Here is a 6,446-nt window from a genome sequence, read left to right as displayed (position 1 = left end):
ATATACATATGTGTGCGTGTGTGTGCACGCATGTAAGGGTTCATGGTTAGGGTTTTGCTCATGACCCTAGATTGTAATTTCAATCCTTGGACCGGTCAGAGCCTTGTGTTCTCCAGTTAACCCTTTTATTTCATGTTGCTCCAATGTACTCAACTGATAAAATGTGTAATCCTCCTTAAGTGAGAAGAAATAGAAATATCCAGAAAAATGTTGGTTGGATATATTATTAAAAATAACGTGCTGATCAAGGAATTCGATCAAAATTCTGCCGAAATGGAACTGACCAGAGATTAAACAACAATAATTTCAGCAACTATCAGAATCAGATTGTGTGCATAATTAGTCTTGGAGGATATTGTGTTTAGTGGTCTGCCAGGTTCAAGCAGCGTAGAAAAATATTGAACCATAAATAAAAGAGATCTGGGTATAGATTAGGGAGTTTATAGTTTCTAAACACAAACTAACTATTGCTTGTTAGAGTGTGTTTTGTCGCCTTCAGCTATGTCAAGGTTCGATATTCGTACTCCGTCGGTTACGACGACGACGATTCCAGTTGATCCGATCAACAGAACAGCCTGCTTGTGTAATCAACGTACAAATTGGTTGGGTACTCCACAGACACGCAAAACCTTAAAATAGTTCTCCAGGAGATTCAGCGTGAGAGACAATGTGATAAGGCTGCTTCTTTTGAAATACGTGTGTAACTCATATTGCCAGCCGAGTAGACTGAGCAATATGAAATAAAGTGTCTTGCTCAAGGACACAGCGTGCCACTGAGAATCGAACTCACGCTCTTACGGTCTCGGGCCGAATACCCTAACCATTTAGCCATGCGCCTTCGAAGATTCGATATAAGAACCAATACAGACATTTTCTTTACAAGTGTGACGCCTCTTACATCGAACTGCAGCCTTGTTGAAGAACTGTCTCCAGGAATTCTTAGTCGATTATTTCAACTCCAGTGCTTACTTCAGGTTGGTACTTATTATATCGGTTCTATTTATCGAACTGCTAACCTATCATCTAATAGTCGTAAAGTAACACAATTCAGTATGGAAATATTTTCTCTGCTGATGGTGCTAAGAGAAGGACTAATAATTATGCCATGGTTTTGTTTATCTCAGTCCTTGGCAAGTGGGTCAGGGGAAATCTTTAATGGACATGTGTGTATGTGTGTATATGTGTGCGTAAGTGCGTGTGTATGTGTGTGTATGTGTGCGTAAGTGCGTGTGTATGTGTGTGTATGTGTAGCTAGTTAGTAACACGTATATGAATGTGTATACTTTTACTTGTGGAGGCGCAATGGCCCAGTGGTTAGGGCAGTAGACTCGCGATCGTAGGATCGCTGTTTCGATTCCTAGTCCAGGTGTTGTGTGTGTTTATAGAGCGAAAACACCTAAAGCTCCACGAGGCTCCGGAAGGGGGTGGGGTGGTGAACCCTTCTACACTCTTTCACCACAACTTTCTCTCACTCTTTCTTCCTGTTTCTGTTGTACCTGTATTTTCAAAGGGTCAGCCTTGTCACACTCTGTGTCACGCTGAATCTCTCCGAGAACTACGTTAAGGGTACACGTGCCTGGGGAGTACTCAGCCACTTGCACGTTAATTTCACGAGCAGACTGTTCCGTTGATCAGATCAACCGGAACCCTCGTCGTCGCAACCGACGGAGTGCCACGGCGATACTCTTGCAAGTAGATAATTGCTCATTATTTCGTTTAATAAGTGAAAATACTCTATTTACAGATAAAACGTGAACGTACACTAAAATATTTATTGCTTTACTATACCCCTGTGACGTAGGGTTTCTCACAAACAACCTTTAAACAGACGCAGTATGTTACGTACAGCAATAAAGCCGTGAAACTAGTCTTTTAAATACTACAGGGAGATCATAAATTCAGATGCCAGCGACTAAATCGTAGGTTCACGAGAGAAAACTTCATTAACACACATCCATAACACGCATCCATCCATGTATGTATGTATGTATGTATGTATGTCATTGTTCAGTTTTATTTCAAGGTTTCTTGCCAATAGAGAAAGAACCGGTTTCTAACCTAGATCCAAGGATCCTTCACTGGAATTTCAACACCAACAACAGGGTACTTTTTTTTATGTATGTATGTATGTATGTATGTATGTATGTATGTATGTATGTATGTATGTGTGCAAATTTGTACGTTTTGTTTTGTGTATGTCTTCTCGTGCATATAGTTGCATACCTGGACATGCTCATATATATTTAAATGAAAAACTTCTGGAAAGTTTTACAGAATTTTACAGTTCCTGTGATGGATTGGATCTGTAGTCTTCGAATCAACTTTCAGCTTTCTGGTCTTGCGAAACCTAATTTCTCAAGATTGCATGCATACATGCATGCATGCATACATGCATGCATGCATGTATGTATGTATGTATGTATGTATGTATGTATGTATGTGAGTGTGTGTGTGTGTATTTGTATTTATGTATGCATACGTGTGTGTACGTACGTATGCATGTGTATGTATGTATATATATGTATGTGTGTGTGTGTGTGTGTGTGTGTGTGTGTGTGTGTGTGTGTGTGTGTGTGTGTGTGTGTGTGTGTGTGTGTGTGTGTGTGTGTGTGTGTGTGTGTGTGTGTGTGTGTGTGTGTGTGTGTGAGAGAGAGAGAGAGAGAGAGAAAGAGAGAAATTACGATAAGCACAAATTTATACTATTTGTTCCCGACGTACGTTTCGCCATTGTGGCTGTTTGGAATTCTGTATGGGATGTTCCTACTCCAGTTAGATGCTTAGCCACTACGGATGTTCTCCAATGTAGTTTCAAATAACCACAATAATAAAACGTACGTTGCAACAAATAACAGCAACGACAAATGTTTATCGCTACTATGCGACTCATAATAATTTGTCATTTATGTACGAAGTTCCCAGTTTTTTAGAGGACTAGTTGGACGATTATATCGTCCCTTGTGCTTTAGTGCTATTTTATTTTATCAACTCCGAAAGTATAAAAAGCAAATTTGATCTCAGCGTAATTTGAACCCAGAACATAAAGATCCATAACGAACACCGTAAAGAGAATCTATCCGACGATCTAACCCCTTTACTAATCCTCCTCTCCTTTACGACACCTCTAATGCTAGCTATTATGTTTAACCTCATCATGCCTGTCTTCTTTCTCACGCTGCTTTTCTCTCCAAACACACATATTTCTCACGCCCATTCTTTGTTCCCTCTCAACCATTCTCTCTATTGTGTATGCAATCATAGCAATCTATTTGTATATTCTAAGTCGAACTTTGTGAAACAGTACTGTGGGTTTTAAATATTTCTAGCAGGCCGATCACTAAGTTAAAACGTTTCTGACAGGAGCGACTATAACGATGTAAAGGACCTCTTTAGACAAATATGGCGTTTTCTTCAATGATTTCACCTCTAACAATCATTTGCCAGATATACATGCACGTATAACCGACTGAGATTGTTCAACTTCCTTTGGCGTACTCCTAATTTACAAAATACATTTAATACTCTTATATTGTATACATCCATACATCCATACATTCATACACACATCCATACATATACAAAATAAACTGGGTACAGTTAACATAGAGTTGTGCTCAAATGGAGGAGAACTGAAACTCCAGCCACGTCATCTACGACTGGCGGCGCCTCTGCAGGTAAAGTCGTCCATACGAACAATCGTTATCTGTTGTGGAAATAGGAAAGTAGATAAACATATGTAAAGTTCGAGACGAATATTTACAAGGAGCACTAAAGATATACAGTGAAGAACAATGAGAACAAAAGAACAGGATTTAATCGACTCTATATGTCTGGTCTTTGTCACGTGATGTCTCCATCTAGTGTCTCCTATGAACGACTCCTTGCATTTAACTGTTTTCTTCGCTTCCTCACACCTTTTGTATTTGTAGACATTGCTAGAAGATACCCATTTCCATCTTCTTCTTGAGAAGAGACACCCAAGAAAAGAAGAATCATGTAAAGCCTTATCTCAGTCGCTGTTTGGCCATAACTTACGTAACATGCATCTGCATATGAAATATGGGTCCTGCGACAAGTGCCGATGAAAATTTTAAACTGGCTTAGGTTTCCTTTCTTGAGAGTAAAATGGGAGAGAAATGCATGTCTTTTATCAACGTTTACAAATACAAAAGTTTAAGGAGAGCAGAGGGAAATCGTGAAGAAGTGATGAAGGGACCACACATAAAGCTAATTGTATTCCTTCAGTGGAAAAAATAGCCGAAAACCGTAGTGAAGAATGTCATAACTACGGCAAAAGAATTTAAGTTCCTGAATTACGGAGAAAATAAGGGAATGTATTTTGTTAAAACTGTATTTTAACAAAGGACATTTTGAGACATGTTCCCTCCTAAAACGGGGAGAAATTTTAAACATCAATCAAAGACGACACACTATGCCTCCAACTATCCTCATCTGACACTACTTTTGAAAATCAGGAAATTCTAAAACCGATTAAGTTAATCTAAATAAATCTTCCTAAAGACCGCAAGTGCATTTTCACCTGTATTTCTTTATATTCCGCTCGTATAAAATATCTTGTTTTCTTGTGTGTGCGTACTCTGAGCTAGTGATCGTAAAACTTGAGAATAAAGAAGCTGAATAATGTGACGGTGAAAATAATTTGATGGAAGAAATAAGAGTACAGAAGGGAAAAACAAGCTGTGAGAGAAATGAGAAATAAAGTGAAAAGGATGGGAGAGAAAAACAAACCAGAAAAAAAGAAGAAAATAAGACAAAGACAAGAAGAAAGAATACGTAAACAACATGAAGAAAAGAACAACACTGAATGAATAATCTAGAAGGACAGTTAAATTTAAAAACTGCTGATTAAAATTGTTGAAAATACTAAAATATTCTAAAAATGACAATTTCTAAAAAAAGATTAAAATGGTGAATAATATATGCAGATTAACATGTTAAAATTAGTTTATGCAATTTAAAATAATCTAAAACGTTTAAGTTAGACTGTAAAGAAATTTGAAATATCTATGTTGTTGGGAACAATGGTGTAGCAAAAATTATAGAAATACCAAAAATTTAGGCAATTGCTACTATAAAATGAACGAGTTAGTCGTTGGTTTAGAATTACTGAGAAACGAATAGCCGAAGATGAAACAAGCATTTTTACTAAAGGGACAAGGCCTGACCCCACTGTTTCACTGGTACTTAATTTATCGACCCCGAAAGGGTGAGACGGAGAGATGGACGAAATGCTGCGGAGTATTTTGCTCGGTGTGCTAACAGCCACAGATAAAATATAGGTAAACGAAATATAGACTAAAACGGATTTGAGAAAAATATGCAATTAAAGGTAATTAAACAAGAAATTTTAAAAGTAATAAAAATAGTATTAATCTTTTCCTTATAGGCACAAGGCCTGTAATTTAGGGGAGGGGGACAGTTCACCGCGAAAGGATGAAAAACATAGTCGACGTCGGCAAAAAGACAAAGACGGACGAAATGCCGTTAAGCATTTCGTCCGGCGTGCTAACTTTTCTGCCAGCTCGTCGCCTTTAACAAGTCTAATAACAAGGCCCGAAAATTTCGGAGAGGGCGTCAGTCGATTAGATCGAGTCCAGAACACAACTGGTACTCAATTTATCGACCCTAAAAGTATAAAAGGCAAAGTCGACCTCGGTGGAATTTCAACGAAAATACCGCTGAGCATTTCGTCCGGCGTGCTAACGTTTCTTATTTCTTTATTGCCCACAAGGGGCTAAACATAGAGGGGACAAACATGGACAGACAAAGGGATTAAGTCGATTACATTGACCCCAGTGTGTAACTGGTACTTAATTTATCGACCCCGAAAGGATGAAAGTCAAAGTCGACCTCGGCGGAATTTGAACTCAGAACGTAACGGCAGACGAAATACCGCTAAGCATTTCGCTCGACGTGCTAACGTTTCAGCCAGCTCGTCGCCTTTAACATGTCTAATATTCTTTTCTACTCTTTTCACAAAGCCCGACATTTTGGGGTAGGGGGCCAGTCTATTAGATCGACCCCAGTACGCAACTGGTACTTAATTTATCGACCCTGAAAGGATGAAAGGTAAAGTCGATCTTGGCAAAACTTGAACCAAGAACGTAAAGACAGACGAAATACCGGCCAACTAAGTGGGGTCCAGTTAGCACTTTCGTAAGATCAAGTAGCCCATCCCGCTCAAAAGTGTTTTGAACAAAACACCCATGTTTCCAGAGGTGAACTATGCAAGCCCCAAAGAATTCCTCTCAACACATAGCTATGATGCTCTCCTACTACTTCTGCTCGTGATCAGAGATGCACATATCGCCAGCCACCAAAAGACATACTCAACTGGTTAAGGTCAAACAACTGACAAGCAAATCTGTGGTATTGAGCAGAATATTTGCTGCAGCCCATCTTTTATACCAAGACAAAACAATGTACAT

At 38.8% G+C, this 6,446-nt stretch overlaps 1 long non-coding RNA gene across 1 annotated transcript in view; it reads left to right on the top strand.

The window, feature by feature from the left end:
• LOC128248532 (uncharacterized) overlaps positions 1 to 6,446 on the top strand; it is a 30,086-nt gene that overhangs the window by 22,590 nt on the left and 1,050 nt on the right. The window lies entirely within an intron of this gene.

This window comes from Octopus bimaculoides, chromosome 8 (assembly GCF_001194135.2).
Source record: "Octopus bimaculoides isolate UCB-OBI-ISO-001 chromosome 8, ASM119413v2, whole genome shotgun sequence".
NCBI lineage: Eukaryota > Metazoa > Mollusca > Cephalopoda > Octopoda > Octopodidae > Octopus > Octopus bimaculoides.
This window is presented reverse-complemented; position numbering and strand designations above follow the sequence as displayed.